The 24,867-nt window shown below is 54.2% G+C and overlaps 1 long non-coding RNA gene across 1 annotated transcript in view; it reads right to left on the bottom strand.

The window, feature by feature from the left end:
* Positions 1–24,867, bottom strand: part of LOC105983562 — a 74,779-nt gene that overhangs the window by 24,844 nt on the left and 25,068 nt on the right. The window contains exon 2 of the long non-coding RNA XR_001174950.1: positions 19,132–19,222. This is a non-coding gene — a long non-coding RNA (uncharacterized LOC105983562). The remainder of the gene's footprint in view (positions 1–19,131; positions 19,223–24,867) is intronic.

Below are 24,867 nucleotides of genomic sequence, written 5' to 3'. Positions count from 1 at the left end.
GAGGAGCACAGTGCTCCCTGGGATGGGGGTGAGGAGCACAGCACTCCCTGGGATGGGGGGGTGAGGAGCACAGCGCTCCCTGGGATGGGGGGTGAGGAGCACAGTGCTCCCTGGGATGGGGGTGAGGAGCACAGCACTCCCTGGGATGGGGGTGAGGAGCACAATGCTCCCTGGGATGGGGGGGTGAGTAGCACAGTGCTCCCTGGGATGGGGGGGTGAGGAGCACAGCGCTCCCTGGGATGGGGGGTGAGGAGCACAGCACTCCCTGGGATGGGGGTGAGGAGCACAATGCTCCCTGGGATGGGGGTGAGGAGCACAGCGCTCCCTGGGATGGGGGTGAGGTGCACAGCGCTCCCTGGGATGGGGGTGTGAGGAGCACAGCGCTCCCTGGGATGGGGGTGAGGAGCACAGCGCTCCCTGGGATGGGGGTGTGAGGAGCACAGCGCTCCCTGGGATGGGGGTGAGGAGCACAGCGCTCCCTGGAATGGGGGGGCGAGGAGCACAGCGCTCCCTGGGATGGGGGTGAGGTGCACAGTGCTCCCTGGGATGGGGGTGAGGAGCACAGCACTCCCTGGGATGGGGGGGTGAGGAGCACAGCGCTCCCTGGGATGGGGGTGAGGAGCACAGTGCTCCCTGGGATGGGGGTGTGAGGAGCACAGTGCTCCCTGGGATGGGGGTGAGGAGCACAGCGCTCCCTGGAATGGGGGGGCGAGGAGCACAGCGCTCCCTGGGATGGGGGTGAGGAGCACAGCACTCCCTGGGATGGGGGGGTGAGGAGCACAGCGCTCCCTGGGATGGGGGGGTGAGGAGCACAGCGCTCCCTGGGATGGGGGGTGAGGAGCACAGCTCCCTGGGATGAAGGGGGGAGGTGCACAGTGCTCCTGGGATGGGGGGGGGTGCACAGCGCTCCTGGGATCTGGGGGAAGAGCATCCCGGAAGTCGCTGGAAGAAATGCCAGGCCTGCAGGGATCAGCCAGGCAAAGAGAGGGGCAAGGGCAGGGGTATGGATGGGGCGGTTGGCACCGGCCAGCCTGCACAGGGTCCACACACACTCCTTAAGGGGAGGATGCTGCCAGAGGAGGCTGAAGGGCCAGGCAGGGCTTCCCACATGCTATCTGGCATCAAATGAGGGTTTGTCCTGAGAGCACAGGGAGGGGAGCTCTGAAAGGGAAATGAGCTAGAGAGAGACATAGCACCGTGATCTGACAGCTTCACTGACAATGGAGGGCAGACTTGAAGAGCAGCCCAGAGATGAGCAGGGCGCTGCTGGAGGAGATCTAAAGGAAGGGGTGGGGAGAGACGGGGGGGGGGGGGGAGGGAGGTAAGAGAGACAGAGAGGAAACAAGGATGGAAATCAGAATCATGACCAAAAAGGAGCTTGGGGAGAGGAGAGTAGCTGAAACTCAAACTGATCGGATGTATCAGGCCCGGTGGCTCACACCTGTAATCCCAGCTACTCAGCCTCTGAGGATCATAGATCAAAGCTTCAGAGCTAGCCCAGGAATAGGAATGTCTATGAGACTCTTGTCTCCAATTAACCAGCAAAACGGCCCAAAGGGCAGCTTGGCTCAAGCAGTAGAGAAACCAGCCTTGAGCAGAAAAGCTAAGGGACAATGCCCAGGCTCTGAGCTCAAGCCCAGTACTGGTGTGCGCACACGCACACACACACCCAGCATTGCTTAGACATAATAACAAAAGGGAGATCAAAGAGCCTAAGACACCAGTGCCCCTGTTGCTGCTGTGGGTGCCCCGGGAGGAGGCCCTGAAGAAGACAATGACATGGAATCATAGGCAGGGCCACCCTCAAACCAGGCAGAGCTCTGCTCAAACCCCAACTTCTCTGCCTCTTCACATTTCCTTGGGCAGGTGTCTCCATTCCTTCTGTAAACACGCATGGTAGCAGGCCTGCAGAGCCGCGGGAGAGACTCAGTGAGTATGCGTGGAGCACTCAGCACAGCGTCTAGCACTCCGCAGACACTGAGTGACGAAAGCTGTTGTTTGTGCTGTGCGTCGTCAATGTGTTTCTTTCTTGGAATGTAACACGTTCCTCCCCTTCTATCCTGAGACAATGCTCCTGCCCTGAGTGTACCCATCAAAATTCCAGATTTCCAGCCTGGTCTAACTTCTAACACCCCTGCCCCTGGAATATGCCATCCATAACAACGATCACGTTTGGGGAGGGAGGTGCCAGGCTCGGACTGCCCTCGCCCGAGCTAGGTGTCCCCGCAGCCTCACACAGTTACTGCTGTCCTCATGATCATTTCTGCATCGCTTTCCCTAGACAGAGGCCCTCCTGCCAGGGCAGTGCCCGCCTCCCTCCCTGGGCGCCCACACCGATGTGAACCCGGGGCAGTTGGGCCGACGTGCACTGGCTGAACAGAAGGTGCCAAGACTTCCCCCGTTAGACAATTCAAGAGCAGGTTTCCATTTGATTCCTCCAGTGGCCAATCAAAAGTAGATTTTACACAGATAAACAGCAGGGGGGGAGGGGGGAGAGGAACATCATCAGTCAGTCCCCTGAGGCCGGTCTTAGCATAGTTAAGTTTGATCAGAAAACAAGAAAGGTTTTCTGAACTCCTCTCAGGCAACAGATGCCTGCATCCGGGCTTTCACCCTTTACCCCAAGGGGGATGGGTTAGCCCATTTTAGAGATGATCACAGTGACACTCGGCAAGTCCACTTTGCTAAAGTTCATGCAGTTGCCAAGTGCTGGCATACATCTAAGGCCAGGAAAGCCACTGGTGTTGGTTCTGGGAACTAGCAACACTGATGCTAGGAACACTTAAAAATAGTCCAGAGCGTTTTCCTACTCTTAAAAGCCATTTGCTAAGCAGGACATGGCTGAGGGGGAAAAAATCCAGCAGAATGACTCAGTCCCTGGTAAAATGACATTCACATTGGGACAACCCCAGCATAGAAAGAAACAGGTGACAGAGACAGAGAGACACGGAGAAAAGGGACTTGTCAACAGCACCGGCACAGCCCAAATATTTCCCTTTTGCTGGGCACTGTAGCCAAACTGGGACCAGGGGTGCTGGCGGAGCTAACACACCCACTGCAGAGTCAAAGACGAGCCGCGGGGCTCATTTCCTGTCTGCTAAATATACTCGGTCCTGATAGATGCTATCCCCTCCCTGCGTCATGGACGGCCGCCCTCACCGCCAGTGTCTCAGAGGAAGCGTGTGTGGAGCGAGCGGGCTTTCCAAAGCCTTCAAGGCAAAGCGGGCTGGGGTCCTGCCCAGATACCACGCATGGCTGCCACCTCCCGCTCACCGTGGCCTTCTCTCCATCCGGTGACTCCTGCCCTGCATCCTCCCCCCCTCCTCCTCCGCTTCCTTCTTCTCCTCCTCCTGGACGCCTCCAACCCTGGGGTTTGGGTGAAGGCAGTCCCGCCCAGCCCAGCCACTAAGCTCTCTGTGAATGGTATCAGAGGAAACACTTGAGAACCAAGAAGCAAACAGAAGCCATTCTACACCTGCTGCCACCCAGCTTCCTCCGGCCCCCAACCTCATCCAGGTGTCCCCAAGGGAAGAAAGGGCCCATTCAGGATTGTGGCTTGTGGTTTTTCCACCTCCTGACAGAAAGGAAGGACAGACAAGAGGAGACAGCAGAAGTGAGGTGAAGCTGAGGACCTAGAGCAGGCTCCTGAACCCCCACTCTGAAGGTCCTGCCTCTGCAGCCTTGGGGCAGCTCTGCACGCTGCAGCCTGGTGGACAGTCTGTGCCCCAGGTCCCGAAGATGGCGCTCCACCAAGGCGGGTTTCACAAGGATGCAATGAACGATTGCCCAGCGGCACCCACACGGCGCCTGGCCTTGCACTGGTCCAGCCCAGCGCGTACATTTATCTCCTCAAAGATCTGCCGCTGAGGCCCCTCTCCCGAATCATCCGGGTCACACAGCATTCCAGATGACTCGGATCCAGCCGGCTGCTTCACAGGTTCCCCTGGGACAGGGCCAAACACCTGCGTGCCCACGCACAGCCTCTCTCCTGACCACCTGGCCTTTGGAAACCCTCTGGGGCCTTTTCCCACGGCTCCAATCAGCTTCTGTTCCCACGTCCTCCTGCCTGGTCATGCTCGGGCACCGTCCACTAAATGGTCTTCTCCCCCAACGGACTTCAAGGGCTCTCTGTAACTCACGGTTGTTCGTGGTTGCTGGTGTCTATTAATTCTTGCACCTACAACAGAACCTGGCACAAAGGAGATGCTCAGTAGAAAGCTCACTGCGCACACATGAACAGCAACCATCTATGCCACTAACCCAGACAGCAAGCACACAAAGGCTCAGAGAAAGTAAATCAGGCCATATTGCAGAGCTCCAGAAAAGCAGGTCAGGAATCTGACATTCATTCCTGGCTCTGCCCACCTCAACCCTGCAGTGGGAGCGCCTGAGGTCACAGAAACCCCTGCAGACGCCTGCTGCAGAATGGAGGCCTGGGAGGCGCTTGCACCCAGCCTAGGGTAAAAGGACACAGCGGGATACCCTGAAGCCCTTACATCTGCCTAAGCTAGCAGCAGAGGACTTGCCTGGGAGGCCTTGGGTACCAAGGAAGGCAGGATGCTGATCACAGTCCCCCTTCCCAGCAAGCCCACCCCCTTCCAAAGACAGGCCACAAACTTAAATATAGATGATATTAGGTAACAGCTTGTATCTGTTGTAATTGTGATTTTTGACACATGCCAGTAACCTGTTCCCACTGCGTGTGATTAAAATTATCTAGAGCCGGGCACCGGTGGCTCATGCCTGCAATCCTAGCTTCTCAAGAGGCTAAGAATCCAGGCCAGTTAACCACCAAAAAGCCAGAAGTGGCTTAAATGGTAGAGCTCCAGCCTTGAATGGAAAAAAAAAAAAAGATTAAGCCAAAGTGTAAGGACCTGAGTTCAAGCCCAAGAACCAGCACCAAAAAATAAAATAAATAAATAATATCTAGCATCATTCTATACTCAAGATAACCATTAAAGACAGGTGCTCCTAATTGCAAACCAATAGCCCTTTTCTAGATGAAGAAACCCAGATACCTCTTAGAAAACAATAGCTTGTGCACGGAGCTCAGAACTGAGTCTGTGGACCTGGCAGCTGGCGGCTATGTGACCTGGTGCGTGGAATTCACTAGAGATTACCATTACCAGGGTGGACTAGAGACATTCCTGTAGGCATAGGCCACAGGCTCTGACCTCTCCCGTCCCGGGGGAACCCACCCCCGCAGCCCAGCTTCTCCTCCCGACCTGGGGCAGCCGGAGACTATGCCATCTCTCTCCTGGAGTAAGGGGTTTTCTGGTGGGTACCTAGATATGGTTGTGCATAAGCCTGGTCCTATCCTGTCCAGTGACAGCCACGTGTGAGCATCTTTCCAGACTATGCCCTCTGCACAGGAGAAGCTTGCACCCACACAGGACAAGCTTCCTGCTGCGGCAGTGTGAGAGGTTGGAAAGTTAGCGTTTTTTGCTTTCTGGGCAGGAGTGGTGCCTGTTGGTAAACATTTACCAGCCTTCAGCTGGGTTCCCAGGCAGAACAGCGCCATGTCCTCCCCTCCCTGTGCCCATCTTCCCACCCTGCCCACTGAGCCAGGATGCCCAGATGGCTGCAGGCAGCCAGAGGACCACAGGGCTGAGATGCATTCGTAGCGGAGCTCTGCCCTTACCCTGCGGCCTCCGTGCCCTCCCCAGGGGAACGGGCCTCCCTGCGCTCTGCAGGGGCAGGGAGGGAGGAATTGGGCATTAGGAGCTCAGCATCCTCCAGACACTACCACACCTCCTCTTCGCTCGCTTTGATCCTCAGCAGCTCTCAGAAAGTCGCCCTGTGGAGTGTGCTTGAGGCCTGGCAAACTCAGGAAGCAACAGCTGCTTTTCACAGAAGTCCTTCTGAGACCTGCCCAGCTCAGACTCCAGAGCGTGAGCTAAGACAAAAGCCATGGGCACTTCTAGCTCACCACACACCTCATCGCCGCACCCTGGGCCATCGGGGCTTGGCCCAGGTCACATGCCAAAGGTCAACAGAGCTGACCTCATATCATGTGGGCCCTCTCCAAGAGCAGCCTGATCCCTAGTCCAACTCTTCTTGAGGAATTTCCCTTGCCTTGTAGCAGCTATAGACAGGGCGCCCTATGCAGGACTGGGGAATGGATCACCTGCCCTCTTCCCTGTGGGGTGAAAGCATCAGGGAGGCGCGTTCCAGAGCTCCCCTTTAGCTGGAGTTCTCGACAGCCAGTCGCTTGCACCAGAGATGCTTTTACAAGCCAGGAGTGAACAGACTGTCTCCTCTCAGTGTTCCTTACTACTGCAAATTCAGTAGCATAGACACTGTGGGTATTTGGGGGAGAGGAGGGAGTTGTTGGTCGTGGTGTTTGCACTCTAGGCCTGGGCGCTGTCCTTGAGCTCTTCAGCTCAAGGCGAGAGTTCTACCACTTCTACCACTTGAGCCACAGCACCACTTCTGTGGAGTTAAGAGTCTCATGGGGACTTTTCTCCCCTGTCTGGCTTCAAACCACCATCCTCAGATCTCAGCCTCCTAAGTAGCTAGGATTACAAGAGTGAGCCACCAGCACCCTGCAGAAATAGTGTTTTTTAGAAGCAACATCACACTGTCCATCTTCTAGAGCCTGGGTACCTAGAGCTAAGCCCTGAGTGGCAGCTCTGCCTGGACATTCTCCATCAAAAGCAGATTGGGCGGTAGCTTCTTGCTTAGATGCTTCATTCTCCTTAACTGGCAACTTCTAGGTTGGCCCTAGGCATAGCTTCAAGTTTTCAGCTCTCCCGATGACCACTTCTAGATTCTTCTAGGGTTACTTCAGAGAAACAAATCAGAGCTGCTCCTGTAGCTCTTTTACTGATTTAGTAAAGAACTCCCTGCCAGGCCCTCATGCCTATAATCCTAGCTACTTAGGAGACTGAGATCTAAGGATCCAAGTTTGAAGCTAGCCTGCACAGAAAAGTGTTCAAGACTCTCCAATGAACAACAAAATGCCGGACTAGAGAAGCGGCTCAAGTGGCATAGATGAGCAAAAAAGCTGAGTCAGAGTATAAGGCCTGATTCAAATTGAGGTATCAGAACACACACACACACACACACACAATATGAAAATAAAGAAGAGCAACTTTCCTGGATTAAAGTCCTTAACATACCTAGAGCGGTTTTCCTTTTTCCTCACAACAAGCTCAGACTGGCATGCAAGCTGTTAGGTTCTCAGACCTACCCAATTTGAGTATTTCATGAATATCCAGAAGGGCTACCTTAAAAACCTAGGAGTCTCTATAAAAGTCTTCCCTGAATTGTATGGTCCAGTCCAGTCCCTGCAGGGGTCCCAGCGTTCTGTTATGAGCAGAAGCTATGCCAGGCTGGCCTTCCTCTTGCACGTTCAGGGACAAATCAAACACATTTTGTTAGGAACTGCATCAACACTGAAATCATTTGAAACAGTGATAAGAATTCCCTCTACTGAAGAAATTATCAAAGATTCAAGCTGAGGCTGATGAAGAGCTGCAGATTCCTGCCACTCAACTCTCAAACCAGAACAAGACCAGAGCATTCCACTCCTGCTCAAGAGAACCAATCGGGAAGTCCAGCCAGAATACATCCCTCCCACAGAGTCGCCACAGGCCAATCCCTGTGTGCAAACACCAACTAGAACCCGAGCCCTCCACTCCTTTATGGACCACCACCACCCATGCAGGGATACAAATACCCACTCCCTCCCCCTGCTCCATCAGAGGTAAGAGTTTCCCCCCCCTCCCCGCCCGGCCGCCGCCCCCAGCAAAAGTACGATGACGTGTCTCTTAGCTCTCTCCCAATTTCATCCCAGTCCTCTGGTTCAAGCAGTGACTTGAGAACAGCTTCCCATTTCTGCTTTTTGCTATGTCGTCAGAGACTCGTGTCTGGCTGGTTGGCAGAATTAGAAGCTTCTGTCAGTCTCAGTAGCAAAGCAAAGGGGACTTTCCTGAAGACTTGGTTTCAACACTGCCTTCTGAGAGACAGGACAACAAGAGAGATAGTAAATACGCAAAAAAAAATGGTGGAACAGGGTTCTCCCATCTCTCTGCTCCACCCCTCAATATCACCCAAAGGGGATAATGAGCCATAGCCCCAGCTTGCCCCCAGACAAACCTGGAAGGTAGGGAGGGGGCCCCCACCCATCCCCCATCTCGGCCTGGACTACCCAGGATTGCAGCCCATGCACTCAAGAGCTCAGCTGCAGGAAGTCCATAAATGGCCTTTATCCCTACAAGCAGGAGCCTGGGGATCTTCCCAGCACTGTCCCCTGCGTCAACTCACTCCACATGACATACTACACACTGCTCCTTGACTCTACTTGACCTTTGGGTTGGGTTTGTTTTTGTTTTTTGGCTTTTGTGGGGGGTTTGTTTTTTATTTTTGTTTTTCCTAGCGGTCCTACAACTAGAACTCTGGGCCCTGGTGCTGTCCCTAAGCAACTTTTGCTCAAGGCTAGCACTCTACCATTTGACTCACAGCACCACTTCCAGCTTTTCCTATTATTTAATTGGAGATAAGAGTATCACAGATTTTCCTGCCCGAGCTGGCTCCTGAGTAAGATAGGATTATAGGTGTGGGCCACCAGCACCTGGCAGGTGTGTGTGTGTGTGTGTGTGTGTGTGTGTGTGTGTGTGTGTGTGTTTCACTCAAAGAATCATACGTGTTCTTTCTTGCTTAGCACTTTCTTGCTTCTTAGCTGGAAATGTCTACTTCCATCCTTGGCATAGCCCCAGAGGTAGCAGCTCCCAATGAGCAACTCTAGAATCTTACATGGTAACATAAAAGTCAAAGCATCAAGCCTATATAATAATAATAATAAGCCATTCTCCCTTCTCAGACCTCACATCCTACGTATCATATATAACTATTGTCAAGAACACCCAGATAATGTCTTCCGACACACATGGGCCCAGGGCTGCCCAACTGAACATTTTCTTCTAAACTTTCTTTTTCTCTAAACACTCTGGAGTGGCTAAAATGCCCTCTACTTGCATTTCCAGACTCCCTTGAGACTAGAAATAGGTACAGGCTCTAATCTAGCTAAAGAGACATGCAGGCAATTGGCTCATAGCAAGGACACAAGGGACCCAGGTAGCATCTGGGAAACTTTTTTCTTTCCAGATTACAAACAAAGGCAACTGTGTCTGACATTAGCCATTCCTCAAACTTGGGTATAATTTTACAGCCTTCTTGGAACCATTGGGGTTAAAAAATACGAAAAGGTTAAAAAAAATCAACATGTTTCAAGAAGGTTGAGCAGAAGAGAAAGAAACTGGGTCTCTGGAGACCTTGTAAGCAGCAGAACCAGACCTAGTGCTGCATGAGAAAAGAATGAACCGTTCCTAGCCAGGGCCAGTTGGTTTTTCTGTTACTGCAGGAGAATCTGCTTTAACTGACTCAGCAGACAATGCAATAGGTCACTGCAAGTCTGCTTTTCTTGGGATGGGTGTACAATGCTTGCAGTTTGCTGTCTTCACTTCAGCGGTGTATCTTTGCAACACTTTCCATATCAATTCGCATGAGCCATTCTTTTTTCTCCAGTGTAGTCTACCATCCATGTGCTTAGCCTAAAGAAATCTGATGAACATTTTCATTGGCTGCTGTCCATTCCATCCTACCGCAAATGAAGCTGCAACAAGCATTGCTGTGCAGGTGCTGCTGCTCCTACAGCATATTCATAGCAGGAGGCGGCCATGGCCTTGCCCTTGAACCTTGTTCTTACCCCTCACTCCCTCTGTGTCTGTAACACACCAGACCTTCTTTAGCTGTCCTGAGAGGACTGGAGCTGAGTATTCATGTTTTGAGTCCTATTTTCCTCCCTTCAGTCTCTGGTCTGCTGAACCTGAGATACCGACTATCTTAGCCAGAGGCTTGGATCCCTAATCTGTGTCCTAATTAGACAAATGATCTTCAGCTTCTTCTGGGGACTGAAAGTCAGGCTTTCACATTATTGGTCTCAGCAGCTTCCTCAGCCCGGCCCCATCGCCCTGCTTCCCAAGCCTCCCCCTTCCTGAGTGGGTGAACTCACCCACACAAGCTCCTACAGGAAAAAGATGTGCGAACACATCCTACCTACAGCCAGGATTTAGCCCCTAGTTTCAGCACCTGTAACCATATCAGAAATTCATACCGAAAACCCAACCTCACACCCCAGCCAATAGCATTTCTGGGTAGAGAGGAGGAATGTACCAAGATAGAGACACAGATCTAAGAACAATGAAACCAGACCTGGATTTATGACCAAAGAAGCAAACATAGCTAGCAGGTTATTAGACCAGGCTGCTCTAATAACCAGTCCATGCCCAGCCAGGCAGTATCCCCTGTGCTAAAAACTAAAACAACAAAACATGGGCGATGAGGGAAGGTGTCCCTGGCAGGCCACCCTCTGTTTTAAGTCATCTTCTCTCAGTGGCAGAATTGCAAAGCTGATCACAGCCAGCGGACGTGGTCTTCAGAGGCCTCCTCCCTCCTCTGCCCTCTCCCCTCATGACCCATCTCCTCCAGTCAGCCACCCCCTGGGCCAGCAAGCAGCATGAGGAAATGTGGTTGTCTGAGACGACCACTTGATCCAATCCAGGCCGATCAGCACAGGACAGAAAGCGGATCCATCATTTAGTAGCAAGAACAGGAAGACTAGCGCTGTCTTGAGCACCTCCCTTATGCCAGGCAAAAGACCCACAACTCTCCTTTGGAGAGGCAGTCTCGTTCCCGCCCTCATTAGAATATGACCTTGGCTCTGCGGCTCTCCATCTAGAGACTTGTCGCCAGGACGAGAGTGAAACCTGTGAGCCTGTGAGGAAGAGGAAGAGGAGGGCTGTCCTCGTGAGAGGAGTGGTTATTATTGAGCAATGAAAATGCAAATCAAGTGCCTAAACCAGCCCTCAGCAGGTGTTCAGTAAAAGCACCCTCCCCTGAAGTAAGGGTATTCACAAAGTGAAAGGCCGGAGATGGCAGGGGTACAAAGAGCCTTGGGAGAGGGTCCGCCTGCCAAGGAGAGGACATGTAAGCAGCAAAAAGCTGTGAAGCATTGGTCTGTAGCCTGAAGTGTAAAGGTAAACGTCTGTGAGTCCATGCTGATTAAATTGAATGATTGGGTAAGTAAGACATGGGGAGAAGAGATTATTGGTCCTTTTAAAAGGGGTCCAGACAATCTAGGCACCCCACCCCACCCCACCCCCACCGCCAGAGGTGGGGCCTCCAGTCTCCATCTCCCTTGGATGGAGGCAGTGCCCCAGTACCGGCCCTTTAAGAACGCATGGAAAGATGTCCATCAGAAGAGAACTTGCCCACAGAGAAATCTGATGACTCTGACCTCAACCAGATGACCAAGGTCAACAACAGTGTTGGTCATGCTGATAGTGTACACTCCTGACAGGATGAACGAAGATAGCTCTTCACCTCGACAGTCTTCCTGTCCAAATCCCAAATTCTATCTAACCATAACAATTCTGGATACGCCCAAATTGAGGAATACTATCCAAATTGTCTAGTCAAATGCTTCCCAAAACTGTCAAGGTCACAATGAGAGTCTGAGAAACTATTAGAGGTCAGCGAAGGGTCCTGGGGCTGTGACAGCCAAATGGGATGTGGGACACTCAGGGGACCCTGAGATGGAAAGATGACTTAGAGGTGCATGCTACAACCCAAGTCAGCTGTAAAGTCTGGCTGCTGGTTCTGTATGGAAAAAAGTGAACTTAAGTGCTGCAAGCTGTTGACAATGCGGGGAGTTGGGTGTTTCTTTTTTCACCTGTCTAGGGGCCTGGGTGCTATCCCTGAGCTTTTCTCGCTCAAGGCTAGCACTCTGCCACTGGAGCCATAGCTCCACGTCTACCTGCTAATAACTCTCTGCTACTTCTGCAACTAGTCTGTAAATGCACCACTATTCTAAATAAGAGGTTTTTAGTATATAAATACACAGACAGTGATCTCTTCTCTCTCCCTCCCCACCACTGCCAGGGGAGCCAACCTTGGACTGCAGGCCCAGTGAATGAGCCCCCCGGGGTCTAGGCCCGATGGCTGTCACCATCCTGGCTGATGCTCTGGGACCAGGAGCCAGAGCCAGACAAAAGTCCAAAAGGCTCCCAAGGAGTCCAAGCTGCTCCTAAAGGATTCTAGAGGTTTCCAGAGGCTGCTAGAAAGCTGCACTGAACAGCCACACTCCTCCGCACCATCCTTCACAGGATTCGTTTTAGATTTCTGGGGTCCCCCACTCCCCTCCGTGGGTCTAGCCACTGCTGTGACCAGCTGGTGGAAAGGTTCAAATTTCCTCTAGCTGTGAAAATGCAAAGTGGCCTGAGCTGGCATGGAAAAGAGCAGGTGTCCTTTTTCATCCAGCTGGGGTCACTGTCCCCCCAGGGGCTTCCAGAAGTCACCAGAGACCTCAGACCTCACGCTCCAGGGGACCAGGCTAAAGTCCAAGAGACCAAGCCAACAGCCTGACTGCTCCTGAGCCAGAGCCCCAGCTCCTCCCACACCCCCGCCCCAGGTCGCCAAGCAGAGGACGCAGACATTTCCGGGGGCAGGTTGGCCCTCAGCCAGCAGGTCTGCAGATGCCATGCAAGACACACCTGAGCAGGGTAAGAGAATAGGTGTGTGCAAACAGCGTTTGAAAGAGAAAATAGCTGTACAAACACAGCACTTGTTAACACAGGTGTTTACAGGTGGAATTATTTTTCCTGGGCTGCTATCTCCCAAGCTGCTTTGTGTGGCTTGGCTCACACCTGCAGGGACTTTCCTGTGCAGAGAAGGCACCGAGGGGAAGTGGAGAGTCTGGATCGATGGTACGTCGCAGGAGGTCAGCGCTCAGCCGCAGGCCAGACTAGTACACAGTTCACCTGGCTGGACTAACTCTTGTTTTTTCTTTAATGTGCTCCAACAGAGTCCATCCTGGTCACTTCCTGCTTGGCCCAGTCGGCTGCTTCTGTCTGCCCCAAGGCAGTCACCGCCAGAGGCCCATTTCCAGGCCACTGGTGCCAGCCCCTCTAGACTGCTGTATCTGATTTTCTTCGCTCCCCAAGGGGAGCTTCGTGGTTTATAGCATACAGACAGAAAGTCTGAAGACACTCTGCCCCAAGTCAGAGACTCAGAGAGACAAGGAGAGGATTCTGGTGCACACATCAGACTTAGGCAGAGCCCCAAGCAGCAACTGGGAGGTGCTGCCTTGTCCCCGAGGTGTTGCTGGGGCGCACAGCACTGCCTGTGGGCCCAGCCCACACGAAACAGGAAGAAACGGGATCGGGGGAGGGAGCGGTGACAACTACCAAAGCACTGAAAATTGTGGAAAACTGCACACTTACGAGGGATGATGATGGTCACTGTATGTGCATTTTTGTCATGATTTTAAATGTTCTCATTTAAAATATATATATAATATATATATATATATATAATATATATATATATATGGGGGGGGAGAGAAGAGAAGAGAAACTCCGCACTAGAACATTCTATTCTATTCTACACAAGTCTGGCTAGTTGTGCCAGCAGTGGGGTCACTTTTGGTAAGCGTGGGGTTGTAAGCGTAGCTGTAAATGCATGCAGGGAGGGCACCTGGGGAAGACTGTCTCTGAGATCAGCCACAGACGGGCTCCAGATGTGGGGCGGGCCAAGGGTTTCCCCGAGGCTCAGGGGAAGCCCTCAAGGGCCAAGTGCCCCACATGCAGCTTCTCCAGTAGGGTGTCGTCTCTGATTCAAGTCCAAGGGCAAGAGAACAGGGGAAGGGATGCAAGGCCCTGAGAGAGGAGAAGGAACCCCCACCCCAGGCCCCTGCAGGAAAGGGGGGCTGGCCTGGGGCCAGTGAGCAGCGCTGCGCCCCTCCCCCTCACACCACAGCCGAGGACTAGGACGCAGGGCAGGGCTGTGTCACAGGAGCAGAGAGCAGCTGCCAGAGGCCACGCCTGGGAAAAACCCAGGGAGACTATCCGGGTGACAAGGGGTGAGCTCTGTCCTGAGAGTCCCCAAGACAGCTGGGGCGTCTCTCTGCCCCTCAGGCTGGGGAGCTGGGGCTGCACTCCCTCAGCCAGTGGTGGTAGACAAGGACATTCACACTGACCATGTACCCTACCTGTGCGAAGGGATTTTATTCCCTGGCTTTAGCAGCAAAATCCCCTCAGGCAACACCATTGCTAAGGTCCAGCCTCTGTTTTTGACCTTCTCTCTCAGGTCAGTACCGCTTACTCCATTTCACAGATGAAGAAACTGAGGGCTAGAGGGGCAGGGCCCTAATCTCTGTCCTCCATGCAGAAGCTGGCCTGGGTGTGTGTGTGTGTGTGTGTGTGTGTGTCTGTGTGTGTCTGTGTGTGTGTGTGTGTCTGTGTGTGTGTGTGTGTCTGTGTGTGTGTGTGTGTGTGTGTGTCTGTGTGTCTGTGTGTCTGTGTGTGTCTGTGTCTGTTTTCCTTAGTTAGATAAGGACCTTTTTTAATGGTGAGCATAACATGTGGCAAACAACATGGAGCTTCTTCTGCCCACAATACCCTGGGCTCCTGCTCAACTGTCTCTTCTTCCCACAATGCCCCAGGCTCCCTCTCAACTGTCTCTTCTTCCCACAATGTCCTGGACTACCGCTCAACTGTCTCTTCTTCCCACAATGCTCTGGGCTCCTTCTCAACTGTCTCTTCTTCCCACAATGCCCTGGGCTCCCACTCAACTGTCTCTTCTTCCCACAATGCCCAGGGCTCCCACTCAACTATCTCTTCTTCCCACAGTGTCTTGGACTCCAGCTCAACTGGCTCTTCTTCCCACAATGCCCAGGGCTCCTGCTCAACTGTCTCTTCTTCCCACAATGCCCAAAGCTCCCTCCCAACTGTCTCTTCTTCCCATAATGCCCTGGAGTCCCGCTCAACTGTCTCTTCTTCCCATAATGCCCTGGAGTCCCGCTCAACTGTCTCTTCTTCCCATAATGCCCAGGGCTCCTGCTAAACTATCCCTTCTTCCCACAATGCTCTGGGCTCCTTGACTCAACTGTCTCTTCTTCCCACAATGCCCTGAGCTCCCTCTCAACTGTTTCCTCTTCCCACAATGCCCTGGACTCCTGCTCAACTATCTCTTCCTCCCACAATGCCCAAGGCTCCTGCTCAACTGTCTCTTCTTCCCATAATGCCCTGGACTCCTTCTCAAGTGTCTCTTCTTCCCACAATGCCCCGGACTCCTGCTCAACACTCTCTTCTTCCACAATGCCCTGAGCTCCCTCTCAACTGTCTCTTCTTCCCACAATGCCCTGGGTTCCTGCCATTCCATGAAAGATAGCCAGGGTACTTCAAACACAAGCCACCAAGCAATCTGTGCAAGGCCCAGGGGAGGAGGAGGTATGGAAGAAGCTGTGAACTATAACAACTGCCCTCCAAGAGGACTTCACTGGACTCCCAGCTTTGGGGCTGGCTCCTTGGAGTCTGTTTCGTGGCTTTCCTTTCCCAGCTTTCCTTTTGCTCTCAAATAAACTTTCTCTGTCTGCTATCAATGAGTTCTTGCCTTTTCCTTCTCTAACCAGTGGGGGCAATGAGCCAGTACTCCACAATGGCATGGAGAGCAGGTGTCCTGGTATGGGTTTTGCATCCAGGAAAATGAAGGTTGGGCCCCTATAAGGAAGAGGAAGCCTGCTGGACCTCCACCGCACTTCTCCCTCCACAAGCAGATGGTGCTGGGGTGGCCAGCAGGCACACGGGCCTGTGCACTGCTGGAGGCCAGTGACCAGGATGAGAGAGACAGGGAGACCTGATAGAGAAGGAGAATTCCAAACTCACCACTGAAGCTGGAAGCTTTTCTATTTCAACTATGACAAGAATGGAAAGGATGCCACTGTATGTAATTAGACACTTTATGTCATTCTAATGAAGATGACCTCGTGATGTAACTGCAGATCTGCTCCACTGCTTGGAAGTGATTACAAGGATGGGCTAGGCTGTCTCTTCCAGGCTTCACTCCGACTCCTTCCTCCTTCACCGCCTCCCTCCAAGGTTGGCCTCCGAAGTAAGGGAGCGTGCGCACATAGGCGGCTGAGTGGGAGCAAGCAAAGCCGGCCCAGCACCAAGCAGAAACTCAGTGAGCACAGTGCGCTGCAGCTGTTGGCATGTAATGAAGGTCTTTCCCCAGAGCCCATCAGGAGGAGGTCACCATCAATATGCAATGTGCTCCCAAGTCACCCGTGCACACACACATGCATGTGCACATGCACACATACACACAGCAAACAGACTTCCAAACTACACACACACACACACACACACACACACACACACACAGCCTACTCATCTGACCTGTGCCACTCTCTTTTTCTCTTACACACTCCTGGCACGTTATAGCTCCTGTAGCTGTTGACTTAACCATCAAAAACAGAAACCTCCTCTCAGGACAATCAAGGACAAATTCCATCCAACTCTTGTTCTAGAAGCATCTGTCACCTGAGTGCCCAGGCTAGGCAAACTACTTCCCGTCCTTCCAACCTCGCTTCACCGGGGCATGGCCACTGCTCGGAAGCTCCCGGGGAGTGAGCAGGCCTGACTCCCACGCATGAACAGCTCACTCCACCCACCGCTCCACTCATTGCCTTCCGGGTCTCCCTGCTCTGACATTTTGCTTGGTGGTGTGATGACATCCATGAATAATCATGAATAAAGGAGGATAATTAATATTTAGCTTGGCCAGAGGGAAGCACTTAGGGAAACCATCTCTTAGTCAGAGGGCTGATACCTTATCAGCTGGAAGACGGCAGCGTTGAATGCATCAGGCACCAATGCCAGGAGCCCCAGGACAGCATGTGAGCTCTGAAGTAGCGTCAGGGAGCACAGGCGTGGGGCGGCTTGGGCAGAGGGGGAGCCTGCACACGGTCACTCCCCACTCACACCCTGGGCTCTGGGGGCCTGCGTGTTCTGAGAGCCTGAGGTATTCAAGGCCAAGGCTTCCAGGCCTGTCCTAGCTCCTGCTCTTTCCTCTGACCTTAGGGTCTGCCTCAGACTTGGGCTCTGTGAGCTGTGTGGGACCACGTGGGTCAGCCCTCTGCCTGCCCTCTAGACGCCTCCTCTAAAAGGCTGTCTGACCAGGCTGGAATACCCCAGCAATGGGCTGCTCCCTTCCTTTCCTTTAGATGTAAGACACAGAGAATTGGGGGTTTGGTGTATCAAAACCCTGATTCAAAGCCCCTTTGCCCCACCCTATGCCTCTCTTCCTGGGTAGGATGAGTCAGGGACCAATCCAGAGTACATGCTGGACCCCCGACCCCTGCCCCCCCATCTGGTCTATTATGGCTTGCAGATTCCACCTCTTCCATCTCAGACACCTGTGCCCTCTCCAGCCAACCGCCAGCACCAGCTGCCCTCAGCCTTCTCCTGATTTTTACAACAGCCTCCTAACAAGGCCTCTTCTCCCAGCCCAGCCCGTCCCTCAGCCCTCCACCCCAAACCTGACCTCCAACCCACTCTCCAAGAAGCTGTCCAAACATACACTCAGCCGCGCATTTCACAGGCCTCCTTCATGCCTCACTGCGAGTTCTCCAAGAAGCTTGCTGCAAGTCTGTCTGTCTCCTCTACCCCACAGGACAAGACAATGACCAGGATTCTCAACCCAGTCCCCTTGCTCCACCCAGAGCATGACGTGTGGCACAGTCAGGACACGCATGCACACACGTGTAGATACATGCACATACATGTACTAACTGCACATATTTGCGGCACATGTATATACATACACATGTACCTGAGATCCGTGCACAGCTGTGGAGACACATGTATAATGCATACACACAAACATCCACACACGTATGTGTCAACACACAGAAACATCTGCCTTGGCCTTCTAGCTGCTTCCAGTTGCTCCAGTGCCTGTGATCCTGCAGCCAGGCACTGGCAGCTCAGCTTTGGGGACAAGTCACCCCACATTCCTTGAGTCTCAGTTTACAGGGTGGTAAAAATCTTATCCTTGTGGGGGAGCCATGAGCACCCACGGGAAAAAAAAATGTGTATCAAGGGCCCAGGATATCTGGCATATGTAGAGTTGCTTGCTTCTCCACCCCCCTCTCTGCATTATTAAGACTTGAATCAAAGCCTTGTACTTGTGAGGCAGGTGCTGCACCATTTGAGCCAACCTCCAGTCCTTTCCACTCTTTTCCAAATAGGGTCTCACTTTTTGCCCAGGCCAGCTTGGACCATACCCCTATTTATACTTCCTATTTACTCATATCTGGGATGGGAGGGGCATGCCATTGACTCCAGCTTTTGACTAGTTGAGATGGGGTCTTGCAAACTTTTTACCTCCCACCTATCTAAGATTACAGGCATATACCACCACACTCAACCACAATACTCTCCTTAAAGCTGACTTCCCAATCTGGCCTAAAATAACTGTAGACCCTTCCTAAAAGACAACTCAGAAAGGTCACTCATCTCTTTCCCACGCTCCTGGAGGTCTGTAGTATAGGCGGCTGTTGGCCACAGGACATGGTCCTCCACAGAGCCTCCATTCCAGCCAAGAGCAGGCCGTGCTGTGGCCGTCTGTCCTGTGCCCCACCGGAGTGGAGACCACACAGACAGAGGAAGATGCTTCCACAAGCAAAGAAGCACCCAGCAGAGGCCACGCCCACTCTTCCTGTAGCCTCAAAAAAATCCACCCCACCTAGCCCGGTGCTGGTGCTCAGGCCTGTCGTTCTAGCTACTCAGGACACCGAGATCTGAGGATCACGGTTCAAAGCCAGCCCAGGCAGGAAAGGCCGTGAGACTCTTATTTCCAATGAACCACCAGAAAACCGGAAGTGGCGCTGTGGCTCAAGTGGTAGAGTGCTCACCTTGAGCTGAAGATCTGAGTTCAAGCCCCATGACTGACAAAAAAAAAAAAATCACCCCAATGATGCCTTGAACTTGGACTTGTGGCCTCCAGAACTCCAACCCAATGAATGTCACAGGCGCTCCGTTTGTGGTGCTTCATGGCTGCCCCAGGGAGCCAACAAACCTGCCAGCTGCTATTGTTACAAGGGAAGAAACTGGGACTCTGGAAATGATGAGCTTGGCCCGAGATCACAACCCCCACGCTGGGGTGGGAGCTGGTGGGGGCTCAGAGCAGGGCTGTCTGCATGGTGTCACAGCCCCACCCCAGAGAGCAGGAGGGGACGGGATGTACTCAGCCTGAAATGTAGAGGGGTGCCAGTGTCTCCAGCCTTACCACCACAGAGCTTCAAGCCGTCACATCTGTTTGGTCCTTGACAAATCCCGTGTTCTCAGGAAGGGACCCGGTAAGCGTTGGATTTACGGAGCTGTACAGAAAAAGGGCCTGGGGTGAGAAGCAGAGGCCTGGCGGGTTAGTGGTTAGATGTCTCCATTTCCAATGCCCACTTCAGGCCAATGGGCCTGGCAGCTGCCACGCGGAGGACAGGCGGCCATCCAAGCCGAGTGTGTGTGTGTGGCACACAGGCTGTCTCTAATGTGATATTTGCACTACTATTCTCATACTATCTCACTACACTACCAAGTGTATTTAGACAGTTACCCTCAAAGCCTGTGCCCCCAGGAATCTACCTCCGAGGACCCAAAGTGGGGAAGGGAGCAAGAGAGACCCTGGGTGAGGGTGTGTCAGCAGGCAGGACCCCAGCCTCACTCCCCGCCTCCCGCCTGCCTGTCCCGGCGGGGGCTTCCTTCTCAATGCTAGACACCGAGCAGCGCTGTGTACCTCAGAGTCCCTGTGTGTTGGCACTTGGGCTGAGGTAATAGATAGCTCAAGGAAAGGGACCCAGAGACAACTCGGAGGCCGGTGGACACAAGTCCCGGCTGCAGATCTCCGCAAGAGGCATGAAGAAAGCAGCCCTGGCCTGGCGCCCCTGGGGAGTTGGGGGTCTCTGCAGGTGCCGCTTGTCCCCTGGGCTCATGAAGCCGACACCTCAGAGGGATGAGCCTCCGGGAAGTCACCTGTGTCCCTCCCCCAAGCTAAGCCTTCCACCACCAAGGACTAGAACCTTCCATGAGGGGTCCCAGGGACTCCCAGCCCCCACCCTCCGGATCCCATGAGGACAGCAGAGTGGGGGTGAGGGCCCCCCCCCCCGCCGCACCTCGCACATGACCGCCAGGGCCTTGCTCTCTAAGCAGGAAGTACCGAGAAGGTCCTGAGGAGTGCGTGACCCCTGCGGGCTCGGCTGACCCCTGGGCAGGCCGAGCAGCGGAGTCGGGGGAGGAGCCTGCAGGGGACGGGGCTGGGGGTGGGAGGGGAGCCGGCCGGAGAACGGGGAAGTGGGGCCAGCTGCGAGGTCCTGTGAGCGGTCTGGTTCTTCAGTCGCCACTTCCCCTGTCCTGTCACCAGCCTGCTGCCCGTCCCTGGTCCCTGCGCGGCCAGAGGCAGCGGGCAGAGGCCGAGCCCGCCCGCACCCTCCCCGCGGCCCGGCCCCAGGTCCCCCGGGCACCGAGGCTCCTCCTGGACAGAGCCGCGGCCCTGACCAGGACTTGCCCCGCGGCCCGCAGCCTCCACCGCCGCCGCCCTGGGCCTTCGCCTCTCGAGGATGGGAAGATGGGAGGCAGAGGGCGGTGCGGAGGGGGCCCTTGTTTTTCCCTCGGGCTCAGACCCAGAGAGCGTCTGCTGGGCCGCGTGAAGTTAAAGGGCGCAGGGGGCTCGAGGAGGGCCAGCGCCTTCCCGGAAGCTTTTCCGGTCCTGGGCGTCACACGTGTGCGCATGCGTCTGGGGTGCAGGGTGGCATCGCATGTGTGTGCACATGCGCTTGGGGTGGGGGTGACGTCACACACGTGTGCGCATGCGCCTGGGGTAGGGGCGGTGTCACATGTGCGCATGTGCCTGGGATGCAGGGCGGTGTCACACATGTGTGCGCATGCGCCTGGAGTGCGGGACAGCGTCACACGTGGGCGCGCATGCGCCCAGGCCCCCCCATCAGTGCGTCTGAATTAAAAACATTGTACACGTACACACAGCCCCTGGCGAGGGGCTGCCCGCCAAGCACCACGAATCCCGTAAGAGGAGTTGAGGCGATACGGTGGCACCCGCCCATCCTTGAGGCTTCAGACACCCTGTTCACCAGTAACCCATTTACAGGTCAGAGCCCCAGTGGCCCATGGCTCTTCCTTCCTCTAAGCCAGAGCCTTCATGCTGTAGATGGAGCCACTTTCCTTAGCTCCGTTTAGAGCAGTGGAGATGCAGTCCACCAGCGCCATCCTCGCAAAACGTCAGCCTTGTGCACATTCCGACTTAGTACTGGCCCTCCATCCCATCATCCCCTTCCCTCCAAAGAACTTACTCCTTCCAAGGCTTCCAGCCTTCACCCATTTCTGAGACCACAGCTTGGGGTAGGGGGAACAGAGCAGGTGGCACATGGGGACAGAGGGAAGTTGGTGCTCAGTCAATGATGTCCTGGGTCTTGTGCTAGTCCAATACCAGACATGCTGCCACCTTTGGGAGGTGAGATGAACATATCTGCCGCCCAGCTCAGGGCCAGGCACAGAGAAGGCCCCAGAGGAACAGACCAGAATCCCAGGAACAAGCCCCTCCAGCCCTCACAGGGCTGCATTCCTCATGCCTCTGTGAACTGAGGCCATCTCTCCTAGGCTGGGCCTCCTTCCCACCACACTGCTGTCATCTGCATCCAGGGCACTTCAACCCCATCAGTTGGCCTGGTCCATGGGATGTCACTCAGGTCCTTCCCTGGGCACTTGGAGGCTCTAGTCCAGGCCAGCTTGTGATCCAGAGAAGTGGAAAAGGTGCCCCTATTTACTGGCTGGGGAGTGGGGAGAGGTTTGTCACGCAGAGTGAGCAATGGCCTAACTGAACTCAAGATAGGTGCGTGTATCACTGCCTGCCATCTGCAAATGTGTCGATCTGCCTAGGAAGATTAGATAGAAAGAGCCTGGTCATCAGAAAATTCCTCTCCAGATACCCACTATCACCTCGTCTCTTGTCTGTGCCCGCAGTGTTCGAGAGATGAGTGGCTGGCTGGCGTTCTCTCGGCCTCTCACAGGGGACATTTCCCCATGTTCCTCCCATATCCCCCGACGTTCCTAACACAAGAGCCCAGGCTCGATTCCAGCTAAGTCTTGGAGGCCTGGACTCCTAGTCTCTTGCTCCTCCCTTCCACAGCTGACCAGTATTGTGACTCCTGGGTTGCCCCTGTGTTTTCTGAGAACAAAAGCTGAGAATCTGAGGGTCTTCCTCCAGTTCCTCACTGTTTTCCTGTTGTTGGCTCAACACAGCAATACTTCCCTCGGGCCTACCGAATGCATCCTGATGCCTACTTCTCAGAATCGGTCATGTAACAGGAGTTGAAAAGTATGGCTGTCTTTGGTCCTGCTTGCTCTTCACGGAGTTGAAGGAAATTGTAAAGGTATGGATTTTAGCAAGCGGGAGCAACATCGCCCGCTGGCTACTAGCCACTGCGCCCTCAAGAAAAGCTCCGGGGCCCGCTCTGCAGGGACGTCTGCCGGCCACTAACTCGGGAACAGGACTGACACCCAAGTCACACAGAAAGCAGACCCCTGAGGGTCTCCAAAGCTGACTGTCCCCAGAGAAGTTGTCAGGCTTATTTCCTGAGCCAGTGCTCCCCGAGGCGGACCAAGTCTGCAGAGGGCCAGGGGGGAAGCCCACCGTTCTGATGCCCACCCTCCCTTACCAGATCCCACCCGCCAGCCCCCCACACCTGTCTCTGCCCAGCGAAGTTTCTCCAACTTGTCTACCCAGGCTCAGCCTTCTGTGTGGGCCCCACACAAGCAGAGCAGAGTCTCCCCACCATGGTCTCCACAAAGGGGCCAGAAGTGAGGGACAGGGCTTTCCAGGATGGAATTCCTTGCTCCCCAGGGAAAGACAAAAGCAAGAATTCTCAGTACTATTGATCTAGCCAACCAGACTGTTCTGGCCAGCAAGCTACTTCCTGCTGGCCTGGGGTTCCCAGGAGAAAGCCATACAGAATCAGCAAGCAGAGGGACCACGTGGTTATGGGAAGATTGTAAATTCCCTTTATTAGTGTTCTAACTTTTCCTGGGTTTTGGTTTCATTTGTCAAGACGTACCCTGACCCAAAACCAAGGGTAGTGAATGCCTTGAATAAGTAAAAGTGACAGTCCCCAATAAGGCCCTGCTCTCTCTCTCTCTCTCTCTCTCTCTCTGTGTCTCTGTCTCCCTTCTGTCTTCTCCCCCACTTCCCTTCCATTCTTCCTCTCTCCCTCCCTCCGTGTCTGTGTCTGTGTGCATGTGTCTCTCTCTGCTGTCTCTGTCTCTGTCTCTCTCCCCCCCCCCCCTTCAGTCTGGAAAAAGCTCTGACTTGGGCTTTCTCCTGAACTGCATCTCTCAACATCTATAAATGTGCACTTCGTTAATCTGGGAAGGATTCTCAGTGCAGAGGTTAATTGTCTTTCCCTGACATGTTTTCACTGAATACATCTGGGTGACAAAATTAATTTCCTTATTAGCTATTTTGGAAAGTAGAGCAAGCCGGTGTAAGCCTGGCACGGTGACCCGTTCCACCCGGGTCGCCGCTCCTGTGCTCACTGCCTTCTTCCCCAACTGGAGGTTCTAGGCCAGAGAGACCTCCTGAGGGGCCCCAGATCTTCAGGGAAGGACCCCAAGGCTCACCTACCCACCCCCAGCCTCGTCCCTCCCAACGCAGGGCACTGCCGTGTCACTGGACACTCCATGTCCTTCCGCGATGACTGGGGCAGAGGCCCCCGAGCAGCTGCAACTCCAAGACCTTCCCAGGGAGAGCCCACCAAGGCAGCCCAAGTTATCCAGAGGTCCGGGGTTTGCTGCCCCCCAGCCAAGGGTCCCATGTAGGATGGCAGCAAGGCCCTGAGAAAATGAAAGGAACACTGCCCCATCGTGAGGACATCTTGGGAGAGCTGTGAGAACGGCCGCCCTGGGAGAGCCACACCCTGATGTGGACGTCCAGCGGCGAGAGCCAGCAGGGGTGGGCATCCCAGGGCCATGAGCCGCTGGGCGGTGGAGAAAATGTTTCTGGTCCCAGGGACCGACCAGACCCGAGGTCCATAGCTACACTGTCCTGGCCTGCTTCTCAGTGACATCTCTTCCAGGGTTGTCCTCAACTATACATCTCATTGATTGCCCAGGGCAGAAAGGGGAACATCCGAATCACAGTGCCCAGAGTCCTGTGGCCACTCCTCATCCCAGGTCCCTCCAGGTGGACAGGTCCACACCGATGGCCCCCTTCCGGCTGGAAACTGCACCTCCATCAGGAACACAGCCTAGACGTCCCTTCCCTCACAGCCCAAAGATCTGAGCATCCTGGGCACCCTGTGTCTTCTCTGACCTCCATGGGGGTCCCCAAACCCCTAGGTCAGCACCCCTTCCTTTCTAGGAAAAAAGGCAAGTCTCAGAGCTCAGCTGCTCTGGGACCTAACACTAGCCCTGTTTGACTTTTTTTTTTTTTTTTTGTCAGTCATGGGGCTTGAACTCTGGGCCTGTGCACTGTCCCTGGTGATGATCCAGTCCTGAAATTCCTATTTCTTCAGGCATGTGCGTGCGCGCGCGCGCACACACACACATACACACACACACACACACACACACACACACACACGAGATCACCATGATTGCCAGTCACCGTTTTCATGCAGTTTTGGTAACAGGAAAAACGAGACCCAGGCACCACCAGAACGATGACCCAGCAGGCTTCAGACATGTGGACCCCTGGGGAGGGGGAGGGGACAGAGGAGGATCTGCTCCTGCTCTCCGGAAGTCAGACAGGTAACACTTGGCCTGCAAGGCGTGAGCCAGACCCAGCCTAGGGACCACACAGCCTCCAGATGAAGGAAAAACACACTCGGAGAAGCAAGAGCTCTCCTGTCCGGAGGCTGCTCAGACGTCAAGAAGGTGAAGCTGAGTTCCCAAGAATGAAGAGGAGAATGCAGGGCAGGCAAGAGGGACAGCGCTGTCCCAAGTCCAGGGACTGGGGACAAGC

Source organism: Dipodomys ordii, unplaced genomic scaffold (genome assembly GCF_000151885.1).
Source record: "Dipodomys ordii isolate 6190 unplaced genomic scaffold, Dord_2.0 Scaffold20, whole genome shotgun sequence".
Taxonomy (NCBI): domain Eukaryota; kingdom Metazoa; phylum Chordata; class Mammalia; order Rodentia; family Heteromyidae; genus Dipodomys; species Dipodomys ordii.
This window is presented reverse-complemented; position numbering and strand designations above follow the sequence as displayed.